Raw genomic sequence first — 21,235 nt, 5'->3', positions numbered from 1 at the left:
CAAGCACCATTTTTAATGAAAATAATTATCATTAAGATGAAAGAGAAGGAGGCAATACTACTTGTCACATCACTTCCACGTCTACTAAGTTCAAGATCACAAACTATTGTGGAAGTTGATGAAGAGGGAAATGAAAAGAGAAATGATAAGGAAGAAAATCCAATAGTAGCCCCATTGAAACTTATTAAAGAACAATAGGGGAATTAATAGAAGGAAGTGGATAAGATGACTCTTGAGAGTGAGGAATAGCTAGAAATTCAAGCACTAGTTACTTTACATGTCACTACATCTCCTCCCAGTAGCTTGACTCTTTGACGGCCAAGCAGACAAGCTAATCCATAGTAGATTTCAAGGCCAAGTTCATGCCCACCAAAGAGTTTAGAGACTACATCTTATGATGATGTGAGTTTAGATGAGATGATTTTTTTACCATAGTTTGATCCCACAACAATCACATTTGAAGAAATGGCATTTCTTCAAGAGACACTTCAAACAAAGTCAAGGCAAGAAATATTGAGAAGAGAGCACAAACAAAAACATGTGATTCATGATATTAAAGATATTTTTATAGATGCATTTGATATTTCATATTCTTCTACAAATAAACCTATTATTGAGAAAATTGTACATATAGTTGACAAAATAAAAGATGAAGATATAGAGACCAATGTAAAATTACTTGAATGTTCTGAGAAGAGGTTTCACACCAAAGTTATTGATAAGATATCTAGTACCATTGCACTTAGTCAAGTTGATTTAGCAACTAAGATAGAAGGTGTGAAGATAGTTTTGAGGAACATTTATTCTTTGTACACAAAACTATGTGATGTTGATATCTTTACACAAGAGACTCAACAATCAATCGATAAGTTGCAAGGAGAGTTGAAATCAACTAGAAATTCATTACAAGTATCTCCTACAAGTAGCCAATTACATTTTCAAAGATTGATACTGACACAGAGTAGGCTTGTCAAGCTACAAGAAAAAGATACAAATATCTAATCCACTGTAATTAGCATATGGTTCATGTTGACCCTACACATGGAAGTTTTATAGAAGGAACTAGCCCAAGTAGAAGCATTGATTAAGCAAGATCCATATCTTTCTACTCATGAAGGCTTAGTTGATATGAATTCCAGAATAGAAATACATATTCAAACACTAGATGTAGCAAGAGATAGTTGGGATTTTGCATTGGGAATCATAATGCAAGTGCATAAACCATTTTAAACAAACCTACTATAAGTGTACCACCTAAATAACATAAGTGTCAAAAAGGTGAGATATTGAAGATTTTGTAAATTTTGGAAATTTTTTGTCAACATAGATAGCTACTTGGGAGGAGTCACAAAAATGAAATGAAGTATTTACTTAGGGGGAGTAACATGTTAAGGTAATGAAAACTTTTTGCAAATTTTGAAGATTTTGAAATTTTGTATTGAAGTCGAGTAAAGATGATACATTTTCTAACTTATGCATAAATAAGAGTGTACATGCCATGACAAAGTGTTTTTTCCACTCATGTCAAAAGGGGAGATTGTTGATCTCATTTTGGTTTTGACAAAGTAGTGATAGAATTCTTAGTCATTATCTAGCAAAGAATAGTGCAAGCCAAGTGCATAGAATATGTTAAGCATAAGCCTCCAGGAAATACATGTTGAGTAATATGATAGTTAGTGTCAAACACTAGTATGTGTTGAGTAGTTAGTGTGTCACAAGTCACTAAAGGTTTGAGCAAGTAGAAGGAGCCAAGTAAATAGTATATGTTGAGTGATTTAGGTGCCGAGCAGAGTGAGTGTCAAGTTATTTAGAAGTCGAGCATCAACACAGAAAGAATAGTGAAGGTCGAGCATTAGAGCCTATTGATGTTGAGTAACTAGACATTGGCATAGATGTTTTTTATGACAAAAACTTCTATGTAAACCATTTTTTTGCCAATATAAACATTATTTTTTGATCTTAAGAGATAAGGATCCAGTCATATTATGAATCCCTATACAATGCATGCATCCAATCAGATTAAGGGAAGACTTAAGCAGTAATAAGGATCAACCATAGCCATTGAATTTGACCTAGCCCATCTCCAAAAATTCTTATAAATGATGGGAAAACCCTAAGGGCTAAGGAGGATCATGAGGAGACAAATGTTAAAAAATAGAGGCCATTCATGGTGGAGAAGATGGTCAAGACAAAGTTATGCAATGGAGAATCAGTATGAGTAGAACAAAGTTAAGCAGTGAAAAGGTTAGAGAAGATAGAATTGATTAGGAAGATCAAGAGATAACAAGTAAAGAGGAGATATGACATCAAGTAGAATGGTATGAACCAAAGGATCAGGTGCTGAATCATTTTGATAGGTGATACAGAGTAAATATCTTCACAGAGTAGTCATAATAGACTTTTGTAAATCTCCTAATAGAGTGCTTACTTAATTGTGAGTCTGAAATCCTTTAGTCAAGGTGAGACCTATAAGTTTGAATTAAAAATTATCCAACAATAACTTATCTTTACAAATAAAATTACTTGTAAGCTCACCATGCTTCAACTACACCAAACTCTACTTTGATCCAAAAGATATTTACTTTCAAGCTTGCACAAGACAAATGATCTCACTAATTTAAAAAATGTCAACACTAGATACCTAGCCACAAGGAAATGATGTTTCCTTTATACCAAGTTGTAAAAACAAATTTTGTGTTAGTTTGAGGATTTCCCAATTTACAATTATAATATATGACATCCTTAAGATATTACAATACATGTTACATTACAATAATATATCTTTTCAAGATCACAATCCATCTGTTAGCTCATAGTTTTCATAAATTTTCATGCGATGAACATCTCAAGAATATCCAACATGTCTTTAACCCATATCTCAATCCACTCAAGCCAATTCATCTCTATTATAGGATAAAATTCAAAACCTAGTACTCAATTTCCAGAAATGTTGTCTAAAATTTGTCTTCACTAAAATCATCATAAATCTATAAAATGTTCATATTTGTGTGCACACTCTTAATGGTAGTATCAAGATATAATTTAGAACATCTCCTCAAGTGCGCATAATCTAATCTTCAATTCTTGAACTAGACAAAGCCAATCTCTCTCTATTTTTCTACCAATCTTCATAGAATAATAAGGATGTAACATCAATGAAAAACTATGTCATGAATGCAACACATAACCATTGAATTATATCTCCAACACTACTAGGATACTATCCCAAAGAAATATCATCAACATTTATGCTAATAAAACTAGTACATTTGCACTTGTTTTTCTACCAAATTTTTTAGCCAAAGCTCTTATTTCTCTTTTTTTCGGTTTTCATCCCCATGTTGGTCGAAAATATCCTAAGTTTACCTGAGTTGGTCAAAATTTTGATCAACTCAATCACATAACAAAGAAAATTAGTTGGTCAAAAATTTCATAACAAAGAAAAGGTGAATGAAATTATTATTATTATGTATTGGTGCCTTATGTAGGCCGAGCTTCATTCTCGCTTAGGTTGAAAATCGTAGGGGTAATAGGACTTGGTTGAAAATCATGGGGGTAACAAGACTCAGTTGAAAATCATAGGTAACAATGTTTTAGGCTACCTTCCCCTCCTTCTTGACCCCAATATACTATTATTCTTTTGTGTTGGCTTACTTTGTTCTTGGGTTAGACTTGCTTCGTGGGTTGGCTTTGCTTGGTTCAAGTGAATCTAACCTCCCCATCTCTGTTCTTGTGTTGGACTTGCTCTGTGGGTTGGCTTAATCCATTAATGGGTTGGACTTGCTTATTTTAGGTGAATTTAACCTCCCCATATCCTTTCTTGGCTCCCTTGTTTGTGAACAACATTTGCTACCGTTCCTAATAATTTTGATCCCATAGAAAAAACATAGTTGAAGCCCCAAGCTAGATCCAAATCAATCAAACTGAGGTATGAGGATGCCTATTAAGATAACAAATTAGTAATGATTTTTCCTGAATATATTAATTTTTATTGGTTATAAGTCATTGCATGCTCTGTTTACCTTGATAAGAATTTGGCCCACAAGTGTGGTATTAAATCTATAAGATTATAAATAAGGGTATGCAACGTAGTGGAAAAGGGCTTCATTTGTAGAATGACATCATTAGGGATTCTCTCCTGTAAAGATGCTCAAGGATGTAACTAAGGCATTCATTGTTAAAAGAAAATCAACATTATTCAATTAAGTCTTATCTATGGGCCAAAGGTTGAGTTATTGTTTTAGTAACCAGCTAGGATTCTATGTTGGTATTTATAGGTCATAGATATCAACCATGTTAATTGAGTATAATAATAGCTTGTGAGATTGAAGCATTTTTTAGATGTAAAATTGGATTTCTTGTAGTAACAACCCATAGGTGAAGCACATATCTCTATTCATCTCTTGCTTTAGATCTCTTCCATTAAACACTTAAGGTTATTGTCTATATGAAAAATTAAAGCTTATGATATTAATAGATGGTGATAAGAATTTGACCCATAGGTGTGGCATCAAAGAAGGCCATGGGTTCCTTGAATATTGAAGTAAACATTTCATTGAAAATGGCCTTTGAAGCTCACAATCCCAACACTGCAACAAGTCAAGATCTCAAATAGACAAAAGCTCCACTTAGTAGTGAAATGCTTGCATATGTACCTACTAATACACCACTATCAATATTTGGATCCAAGATCATCTTTGCAAGCCAATAGTTGGTTGCTACTTTCCCAACAAAAAAGTCTCCTTGGGAAAATATGATCAACACAAAAAGTAATGCTCCTTTTGCAAATCAAACATAGTCAATATATGGTTCCAATCTTGAATTCCCCATTTCCTTCTCTTCTTCCATAGTCAATTGTGTCATATTAGGTGTAATATCTCATCTAGTATCTTGGACAATGAGATTAGTTGAATTATACATCCTTGCAAGTTGCAAGGATCCAATCTCAACTTCAAGTGGAGAAGCCTAGTTATTCATGGGATCATTGATGCCACGATATGTTAACAATAATAACTAGCATTATAATGCTTGGTTTAAAATTTCCCCATGGTCATACAAAGATTACTACTTTTGTGCATGTATGTAAAGTTAAACCCAACATATATACCTTATCACATTTATGAGAGTATGGTTTGGTAGGTGTTTTTATTATGAGAATGCATTGAATGGTTGGGATGATTCATACTATTGTCTGCTATGATTTGGTGGTGTTTGGAGTGATTTCGTTCTTTATCTTACTTGCATGATCCTTCCTTCTAAAATTAACTAGGCATTATAATTCTTTTTTCTCTTGCCAAATCTCTAGAATCTGTAGTGAATATTGTTCTTACATTAAGTTCTTGTGGGAATAATCATTGCTTTCAGTTGTGCTAATCATATATTTTTTGTTCCTCTCCTTGTTTAGTTTGCTCCTTTCTCACTTTTTCTCTTCATTCAAGTTTTTTAATGCTGGGTTACTTCCTTTGTAATCTATTTCTACAAAATATTTTTTATTAAGCCAATAAAAAAAATTATTATGATTTCATGTAGAATGGATCTTATTTCCTTAGGGTGGTCACTAGCTCAAGAAAATGTAAGGATGCAAAGTTCCAATAACAAATTTTTAGAGAGAACATTGAGGAGAATTTTCTTCTAATGAAGTTCAAGTAGTTACAAATGCAACATATATTTGTTGAGAAACCAAGTAAATTGATTGTGTCCAACTACATGCACATCTAGTGTACTCTTTATCAAGTTTATGTCATGAGATCAAGGACATTAGTGAAATTCAATGGTTCAAGAAGGTAGTGGTAGAGACAAAGGAGGTGTGCATGCTTGCTTATAACCATCACAAATCCTTGACATTACTTCAATCCTTTTCAATGAAAGAATTCATCAATCCAGTTGAGATCTGGTATGTTACCTACTTCATTTTTTGAAGAAAATGATTAAGTTTTAGAAGTCCTAGAAAGTTATAATCAAGACAAAAGATTGGACTGGGAGTGAAAAGTTCAAAGCAAGGGAAGGAAATGGGATAAGGATGTTTTGGTCAGCAATGTGTTTGGATCAAGTCTAAGTTAACTAGGATTTGTGTGCAACTTTCCATTGGCATCAAATTTGGGGATTCTTAAAGCTGCATGTACAAGTGCCTTGTTAACATGTTTATCTAGAATAAAGCCACAATTCATGAGAGTCACCCCACCTTAGAAGCCTAATACAATAATATTAAATAGAAGTGAGAGAAGTTGAACATACATTGACCAATGAAAACATATGTAGTGAATCCAAAATGATGTGCAAAAAAGCCCAATAGAGGTGTTCCCATTGATAATAGTGAAACAAAGAAGAGCCCTTGTAAAGACCTCCAAATAAATTAGCATATACAAAGAGGGCCAACAAGGCACACAAAAGGCCAAATATGTGGTGATGACTATATAAACCTTGAAGATTTTTGCATCCACATGGAATTCACCTTCTCTACCAAGTATTTAGATCCTTTCCTGCAAAAAAGAGCAGACTAACAAATAACTTCAGCCACTTTTCTAAGAGGAACATAACCTATCTCTTGAAAAGAAAAGAAGCATGTGTTCATACACAATGCCTTGAATATCATGCTTCACAAGAAATCCTAGTATAGGTATATCCTAGCAACATAATGAAATGTAGAGCCAAAGAAGCGAATACAACTTGATAAGAACCAAGATGTGTAGGCAATCGAGGCGCCATTCTAGAAACTATGCTTTGAATCCCAAAGTTTTAGCAATGAGTAGCTACCAACATATCCATTGGATGATGCTTGAACTTTCTAATCTAGTGACTCAATGTTCCCATTAGTTATGTATCATGCATAATGAAACATTTATTTTCTTGCATATGTCTATAATTATTACTATTAGTTTATCAGATACATTCCAAGTTCAATTGATTTCCTTACACTTGAACACTTCAACTTCTTTTGATTTCTTCAAGCTACGGTTAACTATTTTTAAAAAAATGTATTTTGAAAATTCAAGTACATATATATTGTATATGATGCATTAAATGAAGGTTTCCGAGTCTCTCATCCATAAAACAAAAATCCCAAAATTGGTCTCCCAATCATAAGATAAAAAATGAACAACTCCATTACAAAACTGAAAGTCCACAATCTAAAAGCTGCTATCTACCTATTATAATAACTTTAGTTACATTTTTTGCTATAGTATCACTTGTACAAACCAAAAATGGGCAATGTAGTTGACAAGACACCCTAAAAAACTTCCTTGTTGCTTACTACCAAACACAACTTCTCTTAAATATTTGTTATAATAGATAACCATGTTCATCTAAATTTCCTATTTGCTAGTCATTCAAATCCAAACATGCTTCTAACCATCCTGAAGGTGTCTAGATTCAAAATGTTGAACATGTTTCCTAGGTGGCAGTCTAAAAGAAACTTCCATAAGGGAAGTCACAATATTTTGATCAATACTTGGATACTTGCAACCATGCAAAACTAAAACCAGTGCTTACACAAAAAACAAGTCTCCATATTTGAACTAAAAAATATTTCCAATTACAGATAGAATGGAAGGAGGGACCTTTAACCCAGTCCTTAAGAAATGGGTTTCAATAGAAACAATGTACAAGTATCCCTTTAATTTCTAGAAGATTTGGTGTGAGTGGGTGGGTAGGTGGATGTGTGTGTGTGTGTGTGTGTGTGTGTGTGTGAGAGAGAGAGAGAGAGAGAGAGAGAGAGAGAGATCATCATATTTGAGGAACCATCCATATAGAGAAAAATATAGTGAGATTATTTTGTTTGTTAGTGATGTCATTTTTCTCTACTCTTAGCTACATTCTGCAACTCAAAATAGTTGAAGCACAGGAATATTTTGTACAGATATGATCTAAGAAAACCAACATATACTTTCTTAGCCTACAATAGTATCATTGGCTCAAAATTTATAAATAACTATTTCTTTGCAATGGCTGGCACAAGCCACATGCCTAAGGTGTATTAAATTTTCTAAATAGAGTTTTTCTCAAAGACAATACCTCTAACATTTACTTGCACCTTTTGAAAGACTTCTCTAACACTCAGTATAAAGAAGCAAACAACACATGGCAGGGTAAACATTTACTATTCACAAAAAATATTTCCAAATAGCTGCATATTTATCCCTAAATAGTTTTCCCCTCTTTGAAAAATCACCATTTTCTTTATATTTCCTACACTATACCTTGTACAATAATTTTATAACTCATGAAATGCAGGAATAGTGCCAACATTGATTGATTGTCGCAGAATAGTGAGGGTTTTGTGAGGAAAATGGTGGATACAATGTAGCAGTGGCATTTTGGCCTAAATAAGGAGGCATTTTTGTGATTTGGATTATCTTATATGATTAATGTGAAGGTTTAGGATCAATCAATTTGATTTGGAAGTTTGGGGAATGGTGATATTGGTGATACTCTAGATTTGTGGATTTAAATGAAGGTAATTTAGGATTTTGGGGTTCTAAGAAGTCTGGAACAAATTTCTTGGGAATTTGGTGGTTATATGCCATGAGTTATGACTATTTAAAGTTACAAGGTCTAGGAGTCAATTATATTGGGAGTTGCTTTGTTAAATTAGCCTTTTTCATGCTAAAAAATAGGGCATCAGTCAGAAACAAGGGTGTTGGTCCAAAATGACAATATGCAATATTTTGATATGTTTTAGTAATTTGAAAAGGGTGTCCATAAATGTAAGTATCTTGAAAATTTATTTAGATAAATTTTAAGTTATTTAGGTTTTTATGTTGTTGTAGGGCCAATAGTTGTCAATTAGGTCTCTTAAGGCACCTTGGAAGAATTAAGCATTGGGAGTTGGGTCTAGCCAATTGGATGGTTGAATCTAATTGAAAATACATTATATAACTTATAATATCCTTATTTAACCCTTGGTTAATTATTTTGCATATTTGGAGCCTTGTGGGGTTTGTAGGTGTTTTGTGCAACTTGGATAACTTGTTTCTTGAAGAAGCTTAGAAGTGGAGTTCGCCTTGTGTATTCAAAGGTGTGGAGGTCAGTGTGTTAAAAATTTTACATGTTTATTCCTTGATGAAAGATTGAGTGGGTTGGTTCATTGCTTCAGTTGCAATTGAGGAAGATATATGGGAATTATTTCAAAACAAAGGGGTAGTTAGTTGTCTCATCCATCAAATCAATGGTTGATCACTAAATTTGCACCAACCAGTTAAGTAGATACTTGGATATGATTATTGTAATATTTTTTAACAATTTACTTCTAAAGTGACTAATATGTCCAACTAGTTGTACAAGTTATATATATGCAAGAAAGCTAACAGAACTTCGCTCAACATCAAATGAGAGATTTGTAAACCTATTAGATCGATGAGATGTTAGTTTATACTCTTAGAGGATTTTTCAAACAAAAAAGTTAGAAAATATTCTAGTCATAAAAATAAGAATATTAACTATTTACTTGTAAGCAAACACAAATTACATACAGATACTTCCAACTTCAAATTTTAATAATTACCTAAACAACCAGCTTGTATTGAACATTATAGAAGTCAAAGCTTCCTTTATTTATGGAATCCAATCTGTCAAGGCTGCTCAAACACATGCATGGATGCATACATACATTCATTTGTGTACTTATATAAAAGGTGTTTTATAAAATGGAATTTAGAGAGGTATATTTGGAGTTCAGAATATTTTGTAGACAAAATACTGTGTCAAATTCCAAACAGAAAAGTTCATGGTATGTTCTCTTTCTAAATCAATTTTTTTAGCATTTTGGTATCAAACAAAACTTTTACTTTTTCCAAAATATTGGAGTGAAGCGCAAAAATATAGCTATTTCAAGCAACTCATTAAAAATATAAACAAAATTATCTCCTATAGAGCATAAGTTCAAATAATAGTAGAGAGACTAGTAAGACTAGGTCCTAGATAGCTTAAAAAGATTGAGTACACATATCTGGCAGATTTACACAAAATGGTAAGAAACTATGAAATGAGATACAACACCAAAGAAAAATAGAAGTAGTAACTACAAGAATTATTCCCCCTTCTATTTTTCATTGCCTTCTTATTAATAGGTTTGAGTAACTTTAGCATTTCTCTAGAAATTTGGTTCCAAACTCTCTACACTTCCTAACCCATCTCTCAAGATAGGTAATAACTAATAACAATAACATTTGGAAATAGAGTATATGCATCATCCATGTTTCCATTGTTAGGGGAGCTATCTACTAAAGTTTGCTAAAACTTAGATACATGAAGAATACCCATGTCACCAGGAGCATTCTTTTTTTTCTCTTAAACAAACTACATCCACATATGTTGGATTAAAACTATTGGAAGTACTTTTATCTTCAAAATCTACTTCATGCATTCACCATCCATCTGATTAATGGCTTATGTTCTAAGAATTAGCTCCTCAACATTGCCCCACACTTTAGGAATGAGATTTGGAATGGAAAGGTCCCAGTTTAACAAACTTCTTTGCATCTTCATTGCATCTTTTTACCTGAAAAGACAAAATGGAGATGATAACTTCTTTGGAGAAGTCACCTAGTAATATGTTTTGTCCTATAACACATATTTAATAATTTCTGTTCAAATAAATAATAAGATTTCAGTGGAGAGAATTAACTAAAATTTGGGCAAAAACAAGTTTATGATTAGAATTAATAGATAGAAACACAATATCACACCATTACATAGTAGTCTTGTTGAAGCATGCCATCATAGATGGAAGAAAATACTTCCAAATATGTTTCAGTAGAGAACAATTAAAAAAGGAAGTGATAGAAAGAATTCATTTGACCTCAAGCCACACACAACATAACTCAATGATGAAGGAGCATCTTGTGTTTCCTTGTTATCGTGCTCATTCTTGTTCATTCTGCAAGTTGGTGCCTAGCAAATCTTTCATGTGCCTAAAAATTCCTTCATGTGCCAAGCAAATCCTTCCTGTGCCTATCAATTCCTTCATGTGCCTAGCAGATCCTTTATGTGCCTAATAGTGCCTTCATGTGCCTAGGAGTCCAATTCCTTCATGTTCCTAGCAGTTCCTTCATGTGCCTAGTAATTCCTTCATGTTTTGAGTTACCCAGTGTATGTTGAGTGACTCTTCATGTGCCGAGTTACCCAGTATATGTCGAGTGTCTCTTCATGTGTCAAGTCACCTAGTGTATACTAAGTGTCAGCATTTGGATGTGATTTCTATGAGCTGACTTGTGGGATTTATTTCAATCGTGGCATTTATGTTAAGATATTTTCTTGGGATTTATCTAGACCATTGCTGGGTCAGTCCTCCTCTTATATAATGTTCTAGAATAATTTGTAAGCCATTTTGGCAAGTATATATAGAGTGTTTAGGCTTAGAGTTAGGCAATTTTTTGAGAAGAATATTGCAGAACAAAACTAAAAGTGTGAATTTGTAGTTGGATCTTTGAATGTGAATGTATTTGTAATTGACTATAACCTAGAAGGCATTATAGCTAGGCATGTATGAAGATGTTTTGATGAATAAATGAAAGTATTTCACCTCCTTTGATTGTTATCCCTTGTGTTTACTTCCATTGTGTTAACTCTTGTAGGGTGGTTTGGATAGTTGGATGAGCCTTTGGCCCTAGTTATTCATCCTTTGCCTATGTCAATTGGCCTTACAGCTGGGCATGCATGAATTTTTTTTGATGAATCAATAAAAGTATTTCACCTCCTTTGGTTGTTACCCCTTGTGTTTTCTTCTATTGTGTTAACTCTTGTAGGGTAGTTTGGATAGATGGGTAAGCCTTTAGCCCTAGTTATTTATCCCTTGCCTATCTCACTTGATATCAGAGCTTGATGTTCATCCTTGTGGAGATTGTATTATGTAGAACCCTAATTTGGATTTGGTTGTAAGGTTGTAGATATACAGATTTGACCTATAACTTGAAGAGGGTTCTAATCTTGCAGGAATTTGATTTGTAAAGATGGTTTGTAGTAGAGGAAATAATGTCGATAATGCTATATTGGATCAGTTGAGAAAAATTGCAGCCAAATTAGATGTTATGGAGATAGCCCAAAGGAGAGGAGTGCATCTTGAAGATGTGAGTGATGATGAAGTAGTAGCACCAAACCATAATCTAGAACTTGAAGAAGATCAAGATGAGGAGAGATTGTTGTGAGTGTTGTCTAGGGAAAATTAAAAGCCTGCTATAGAAGTTGTTCCTTATGATGGAAAATTGGATACCAATGTTGTGTTGGATTGGATCTCTGATATGGAGAAGTTATTTGAGTATGAAAACACTCATGATAATAGAAAGGTGAAGATTACAATCACTAGGTTGAAAGGTCATGCATCACTATGGTGGGAGCACTTTCAAACTAATAGACAAAGGAGAGGAAATGAGAAGGTCAAAACTTGGCCAAAGATAGTGAACAAGGTTAAAGAACAAATTCCCCCTTTTGATTACCAAGTTAGCCTATTGAGAAAGATTGAAAATTTGAAAAAAAAAGGACATGATTGTGAAAGAATATACTGAGGAATTCTATAGATTGGACATCAAATCTGGACATGTGGATGATGATGTTGAGAAAATTGCAAGGTACATTAATGGATTGAGATCTAGAATACAAGATGAAATAATTTTTGTGAAGTTGGAAAGTGTAGAAGAAGCATATTAATATGCCTTGAAATTTGAGGAGATCTTGACAAAGAAACTAGAACAAAGACAAAGAGGTAGAGGTGGTAGATTCCAAAGAGGCAAAGGTAGATCTTATGGCGAAGGTGGTAGATCTAACAATTCTATGTAGGATAAAGGTGAATCTAAATGGAAGAATGAAGACAAAGGCAAGACAAAATGGAAAAGTGGTAATTCATCCTAAGGAGACACTAATTCTTATCGAGGAAGAAGTAATTCCTATTCTAGAGGTGGATTTTATGGTAATTTTTTTAGATGTGGTAAAGCGGGACATAGATCTTTTGAATGTAGATCCTCTGAAAGTAGGCAAGGTAATAGAAATGTTGTGATTCAAGGAGATGATGAGGGTTTACCAAGTGGACTTGAGGCTAGATAAAATCTGATGGTGAGAAGAACCTTATGTAATAAGGGAAGTGATGAGGAACCTATTTTAAGGAGAAGTCTTTTCAAGACAAGATGTAAGATGGCTAGAAAATGTTGCAAAGTGATCATTAATACTGGAAGTTCTACAAATCTAGCATCAGAAGAGCTAGTTACCAAGTTGTAGTTGCATAGGCTGAAACATCCCAAACCTTATCATGTTTCATGGATCAAAGATGAGCATAAGATATTAGTAAGTGAGCAATGCCTTGTGAAGTTCAAAATTGGACATTACTTTGATGAAGTTTTGTGTGATATTATACCCATGGATTTTTGTCATATTTTGTTGGGTAGACCTTGACAATATGATAGATATGTTGTACATTATAGAAGATTGAATCAATATACTCTTTGGGTAAATGGGAAGAAACAAATATTGTTGCCTTTGATTGAAAGTCTAGATGAGGTTAATTGTATTGCTATAAAAAATTTCATGGTTAATGGGAAACAATTTGGAAAGGAATCAAGTCTGTTTTGCCATAGTTCCCAGAGGACCGAGTGTTGTTAGTAATGGTTGAGTAGCAAAAGCTAGTAATGACCAAGTGACAATAGATAGTGATATCCGAGTACTAGTAGAAATTACAAAAATTTTGGTTGAGTATAAAGATATTATTGCTAATGATAATCCTTATGGTTTACCTCTAGTAAGAAGCATAAGTCATTGGATGGATCTGATTCCTGGAGCTAGTTTTCCAAACAAAGCACCATATAGATTGACACCTACAAAGAATGAATAACTTAACAGACAAGTGCATGAGTTGTTGTAGAAAGGTTTGATCAGAGAAAGCTTGAGTCCATGTGTTGTACCTATTTTATTAGCACCTAAAAAGAATGGAGAATGGAGAATGTGTACTGGTTCTAGAACCATTAACAAGATAACAGTGAAAAATAAGTTTCCTATGCTAAGGATGGATGACATAATGGATTGTTTGAGTGGAGCAAAGTATTTTACCAAGATTGATTTGAAGAGTGACTATAATTAGATTAGAATTAGAGAAGGTGATGAATCAAAGACTACTTTCAAGACAAAAGATGGTATGTATGATGGTTGGTTATGCCTTTTGGTTTGACTAATGCACCTAGTACTTTCATGAGGTTGATGAATGAATTTCTAAAAGATTTTTGGGTAAGTTTGTGATTGTTTTTTTGGATGATATTCTAATATTTAGTAAGACTAAGGAAGAACATCTTGAGCATATTAGACAAGTATTACAGAGGTTGAAAGAGAAAAAGTTACTAATCAATCTAAAAAAGTGTTCTTTTATGTAAGAGCAGATTGTGTATATGGGATTTATGATTTCAGCTAATGAATTGCAGATGGATCCTGGGAAGGTTAAAGAAATTTTGGAATGGCATACACCTGAGAATGTGGGTGAGGTAAGATCATTTCATGGTTTGGCTAGTTTTTACAAAAAGTTTATAAAAAAATTTAGTTCTTTTTGTAATGTTATGACTAAGAGAATGAGGGGAGATAAAAAGGAATTCAAGTGGACACATGAAGCTAATAAGTTTTTTGAGACTTTGAAACAAAAGGTTGCTTGATTACCTATATTAGCTTTACCTGAATTTAACAAAGTATTTCAAGTTGAATGTGATGCAAGTGGTAATGCAATAGGAGCTGTATTAAGTCAAGAAGGTAAGCCTGTTGCTTTCTTTAGTGAAAAGTTGAATGATGCTAAAAGGAATTATCCTATGCATGATCAAGAATTTTATGCCATTATTCAAATATTGAAGAAGTGGATACATTATTTGATTCCTAAGGAGTTTGTGTTGTATACTGATCATAAAGTTTTACAATATTTGGGAAGTCAACATAAATTGAATCAGAGACATATGATGTGGGTTGAGTATTTGTAGAGTTTTACATTTGTCATTAAGGATAAGAGTGGAGTTATTAACAGAGTTGTTGATGCATTGAGTAGGAGACGTTCCTTGCTGATAGAAATGAAGGTTGAAGTTGTTGGTTTTGATGAAATGAAAGAGTTTTATGATGCTGATCCTAATTTTTTTGAGGTGTGGAGAGAGTGAAGAGCACCAAATCTAATAGATCACATAAGTAAGTATGATGAATATTTCATTCAAGAAGGTATGTTGTTTAAAGGTATTCAATTTTTTATTCCAAGAAGTTCTATGAGCTTAAATCTGATTAAAGAAAAGCATAGTGGTGGATTGGCTAGACATTTTAAAATTGATAAGACATTGAGTTTGCTGAAAGAGAACTATTATTGGCCAAAAATGTATAAGGATGTTCAAAAATTTGTAAAGAGTTGTGGAGTTTGTCAAGTTGCAAAGGAAGTGAGTCAAAATACTAGTTTATATAAACCTATTTTTGTTCCTTAGAAACCTTGGACTAACATTACTATAGATTTTGTTCTTGGATTTCCTAAAATAGTAAAAGGGTATGATTCCATATTTGTTATAGTGGAAAAATTTTCTAAGATGGCTCATTTCATACCATGTAAGAAGACATTAGACACTGAGCATATTGCTGAACTTTTCTTTAAAGAGATTGTGAGATTGCATGGATTACCAAGAAATATTATTTTGGTTAGAGATAGTAAGTTTGTTGGTTATTTTTGGAAGACTTTGTGGAAGAAGATGGGTACTAAATTGAAGTTTAGTTCTACATTCCATCCATAAATAGATAGATGGATAGAGGTTGTGAATAGAAGCTTGGGTAATTTGCTAAAATGTTTAGTTGGGAATAAGCCAAGTAATTGGGAGATGGTATTGGCACAAGCTAAATTTGCATATAATGATTCTTTGAATAGGAGTACATGGAAGACACCTTTTGAGATTGTTACTAGAATGCATCCTAGAGGTATATCAGAGTGAAGAAAAGAGAAGTACTCAAGAGAAGAATTTGTTGATTTTATGGAATGTCTTTGCATAAGGAAGTGAAGTTGAGGTTGGAACAAAGTAATAAGATGTATAAGGAGAATGCTGATCTGTCTAGGAGACACCATGATTTTCAAGTTGGTGATGAGGTGATGGTTCATCTAAAGAAAGGAAGATTCTCAATTGGAACATATAGCAAGCTGAAGATGAAGAAATTTGGATCTTGTAAGATCTTGAAGAATTTTGACAGTGGTAATGCTTATGAAGTTGAATTACCTGATGACATGGATATATGTCCTATATTCAATAATGTCAATTTGTATAAGTATCATGAGTCAAAGGATGAAGTTGTTATATCATATGATTATTCTAAGAAGAAAGTTAAAGAAGTTGAACAGATATTGGATTAGAGAGTTGGCAAGAGAACAAAAGAAAAATATTACTATGAATATTTGGTGAAGTGGAATAATAGACCTATTAAAGATGCTTCATGGATTTCTCAATTTGAGTTGGATTCAGCTCAAGTTATGACATCTTAATGATTCAAGAGAATCATTTCTTTCAACCCCAATTGTCTGATGGAGGAGCATTCTAGGTTGCCTTGTTATCCTGCTCATTTTTGTTCATTCTACGAGTTGGTGCCTAGCAAATCCTTCATGTTCCTAGCAATTGCTTCATGTTCCTAGAAAATCCTTCATGTGCCTAGGAACTCCTTTATGTGCCTAGCAGTCCAATTCCTTCATGTGCCTAGTAGTTCCTTACTATAGCAATTCCTTCATGTGCTAAGTTACTGTAGAAATTCCTTCATGTGTCAAGTTACCCAATGTATGTTGAGTGACTCTTCATGTGTCGAGTTACCCAATGTATGTTGAGTGTCTCTTCATGTGCCGATTCACCCAATGTATGCCGAGTGTCAGCATTTGGATGTGATTTCTGCAAGATGACCTGCAAGATTTATTTCAATCGTGACATTTATGTTAAGATCTTTTCTTGGGATGTGTCTAGACTATTGTTGGGTCAGCCCTCCTCTTATTTAATGTTCTAGAATAATCTATAAGACATTTTGGGAAGTATATATAGAGTGTTTAGGCTTAGAGTTAGGCAAGTTTTTGAGAAGAAAATTGTAGAGCAGAACTAAAAGAGAAAATTTGTAGTTGTATCTTTGAGTGTGAATGTATTTGTAATTAGCTATAATCCAAAAGGCCTTACAACTAGTCATGTATGAAGATGTTTTGATGAATCAATAAAAGTATTTCACCTCCTTTGGTTGTTGCCCCTTATGTTTGCTTCTATTGTGTGAACTCTTGTAGGGTGGTTTGAATAGTTGTGTGAGCTTTTGGTCCTAGTTATTCATCCTTTTCCTGTATCACTTAGCAGAAAAACAATAGGAAATCATAAAAAACTTTTGATGAAGTTAACAAAAATTAAAACATGGCTTTTTGCATTCCTAAAAATGAACTAAATTAATTTAAAACCTTTTAGACCACACATCAATTAGATCAGAAAGCCCCCTCAGAGTGTGCAACTAGTCATTTCATTAGAGTGTGCACTATTCAATCCCAATTAATTATTGTGTTGAGTTCAAATATTTTTCATCCAATCTTTAAAGGGCAGCATAATAGTTGCTTAAAACAAAATCTGATTCTATCTTTACATTAATGATTAATATTACATCTTGCCTATAAATAATAGATTTACAAATATTTTTTAAAACCATTCTCACATATGCTCCTAGAATAACATGAGTACTATAATAAGCTAATAACATCTTCTAAATTTCTACCATGCAAATATTCTTACAAGGTTGAATGGTTTACTTTTGGTGCATGTGACTATTTTTAGTATTTCTTTTATATAAGTGAGTTTTACATTGCAAACCTCTCTAGAAAAGAAAAATATTTAATGCTAGGACTTACACATTTGCCTGAAGGAGTCATCGTGCTTATGGCGAAACAAATTTCCACTAAATGTGAGGTAAATTCTAGTTTTGTACTTGGTTATCATAAGAAGCATTTTCTTGTGACTCCAAATCTTCTAATTTCCTTTTTTAGTAGTCTTTTTTACTATCTTGTGCAACAAAAATACTATTTTCATATATGGTGTTACAAGGTTGCATTCTCAAAAATGGTAGATGAGGTAGTCGTGCTACTTATGTTAGAGAATAGAAGCAACACATAGGCTCAATCCTTTGTAAATAAGTTTTTTTGACACAATAATTGATGCTCCAGTACCAGAGGACCTTCACCTCTGTCGTATCCAAGATGTTGTTTCAATTTTCACTTCATCGCTTTTATAAGTGTCATTATAAAGGTTTTAATTTGTTAATTTCCTCTTTTGATTACTCAAGTCTCGATTACTCAAGCCTTGAAATTGAACACTACACCTTGGTTAGTGTGTAGTGTTCAATTTCTTAATTGTGTTATATGCATTCCCTTGATCACATTTGTTTATGTATTTTATTAAACTGTTGATTATGGTTGATTATTTGATTATGTGAAAATGAATACTCAAAATTAATGGTTATTTCTAGTTGTATGCTTGATATCAAGGTCTTTTTTTGTTAATTATCTTAATGTCAAATATAATTATCCAAAGAATGCTTTTGATTGTATGATGGTTATCGTATACTAGATTTGATTCTAATGTAATTTTATATAACAATCATATTTTATAGTTAGAAAGATTTGAGTCATCTTCTCCACGTTCATCTCTGCAAGTTAAACCTACCCAATTAGAGGTATTTAAGCACTCCCTTACTTGGAAGGAGGATACTTTAAAATATAAATGAAGATAGAAAAAGATTTAGCTTAAGATTAATTCTCTGTTCAATTGATAATGTGAATTGGTCTGGCTAGTATTTTATAGGTGAGTTCTTCATTTGGCCTTTTCTATTGAAACTATGATTATCATGAATTCCAAGCATGGACATGGTCATTTTACTGTTTTCCAATTTGTTGCATGAACTACACATTTTATTGGCATAAATTTATAGAATTATGTAAGGATGTTGCATTATAGATTCACACTGTTGAAAATTTTTCATTTTTAGTTCCATGCTTGGGACTGTAGTCATTGACTAAAATTTTAGACATGGAGTCACATCTGTATAAATCTATCTCATCCATCTTGGGAAGGGAAGAATGACAAAATTCTAAAGGATATTTATGCAGAGTTTTTAGTACAATGAGATAGAGATCTTACTATTTTCTAGTTTTCTTCATGAAGTTCAAATTTTATTGACTTAAATTTAAAAAATTATGTGAAGATGCTACATTGTAGATTGGCAATGTAGATAAAATTGTCTTTAGATCAATGTTTGGGAGTCTAGTCTTCAAGGAAAAGCTTAGACATGGAGTCACATCTTTAACAATCTATCTAATCCAACTTGGAAAGTGAAGTATGACAAAATACTAAGGATATTTATGCCAAATTTCATAGAATAGTGAAAAAGAGATCTTTCTTATAACTATTGTTATAACTATTTTAATGAAATTTTGTTATCTCTTTTGTATATAAATGTTATGCCCTGTTTGTTTTTAGTAAACCATAAAAGTAGTTGTTCTAGTGTTGAAGTTCTTGTGAGATAAAATGCATAATTTTGATATAGTGATGTTCAGTTTAGGATACTTTTCTTCTTCAACTTGTGTACTATACCATACTTTGAAAATTGATTGTCATGAATATGAAATTCCTTTGTTACTTTTATTATATAATATATCATTATTCACAGTTGAAAAAATTTCTATCAACTTTGGCAATATCAAGAGTGCATAAAGAGGCATGTTACACTTCAATAGTTCTACTTTTGTTAACATTCTTGGATTCTTTCATCTCAAAGAATACATGTCCATGTTCTTCTTTGTTCCATGCCGCATCAAGCAATTGTTTCTTATCCAAGCCATTTAATTTGCAACGTTTTAAATCTCTACAAAGATAAAGTTGGAGTAGGAGAATTTTTCTTCTCAAAGGTGTCCTCTAATTGTAAAGTGTCCATTCTATTATTTGTTCAACAAAAAAGACATAACTAGTTCAAAAGATAATGGAATGGACACTTTACAATTAGAGGACACCTTTGAGAAGAAAAATTCTCCTGCTCCAACTTTAGCTTTGCAGAGAAGGTTGCAAATTAAGTGGCTTGGATAAGAAACAGTTTCTTGATACAACATTTAAAAAAAAATTTGACCAAACATTGGTGGAAATTTTGACCAATTCTTGATAGTTTTCTACCAAGACTTGGTCAAAATTTCCACCAATTATAAAAAAATTGACCAAACATTGGTGGAAATTTTGACTAATTCTTGATATTTTTCTACCAAGATTTGGTCAAAATTTGAACCAATTATTAAAAAAATTTGACCAAACATTAGTGGAAATTTTCACCAATTCTTGGTAGAAAACTACCAAGAATTGGTCGAACTTTCCACGAATGTTTGGTTGATTTTTTAATAATTGGTGGAAATATTGACCAACACTAACAAATTAGAGCTAGCAAAAATAATTTTTTTTGATGAATGTATTGGTCAAAATTTTGACCAAACATCGGTTGGTCAAAATATTGATGAGAAAAATTACCATGAACTGTTTGGTCAAAATTTTGACCATCAAAAATTGAGTTCAAATTTACTAGAGTAATCTCCCCCTTTGGCATTTATGACAACATAGATGAAAAACATTTAAGCTGTAGGAATACCAAATATATCACTTCCTCATCTTCCTTGACTTCACCTTCCATGTTGCGCATGAATGTAACCATACACCAACATATTTCTTAAATTCTCTTCATCAAACAAATTCTCTTTATTTATCAAAAAACCCTCTTCATCAATCAACAAATTTTATTCATCAATCAACTATACATCTCTCAAAAAAGTATGCATCCCTCCTCCCAAAGGAAAATATTTCTCATAAAATGTTTTTCATGTGTTATTATCTTTAAAATATGGTTTTCATGATTCTATTCTTGTCAATCATAATTGTTATGATGTTCTTATAGGGTAGTATCTTATCATTGTTGGTAATATGATTCAAAGGTTGTCTGTTGCATACATGACAACATTTGTCATTGATGTCAACATACTAATTATTTTGTGAAGACCAATACAACAGTAAATAGATTTTGGATTCACATATTTTGAAGAATGTATATGATCTTATGTGTAGTTAGGATGATGTTATAAAAATATTCTAGACACTACAATTAATTGTGTGTAAGGAAATATGAAGACTAGATAGAGATATGATGGATTTAGTAAAGATAGCATCTAGACAAAGTTTCCACAAGTAATCACTATTTTTTTGTTTGAATCTCCTAATAGAGA

The sequence above is a fragment of the Cupressus sempervirens genome, chromosome 10, assembly GCF_028749045.1.
Source record: "Cupressus sempervirens isolate cs-2001-9-10 chromosome 10, ASM2874904v1, whole genome shotgun sequence".
In the NCBI taxonomy this organism is placed as follows: domain Eukaryota; kingdom Viridiplantae; phylum Streptophyta; class Pinopsida; order Cupressales; family Cupressaceae; genus Cupressus; species Cupressus sempervirens.
Note: the sequence above shows the minus strand (reverse complement) of the source record.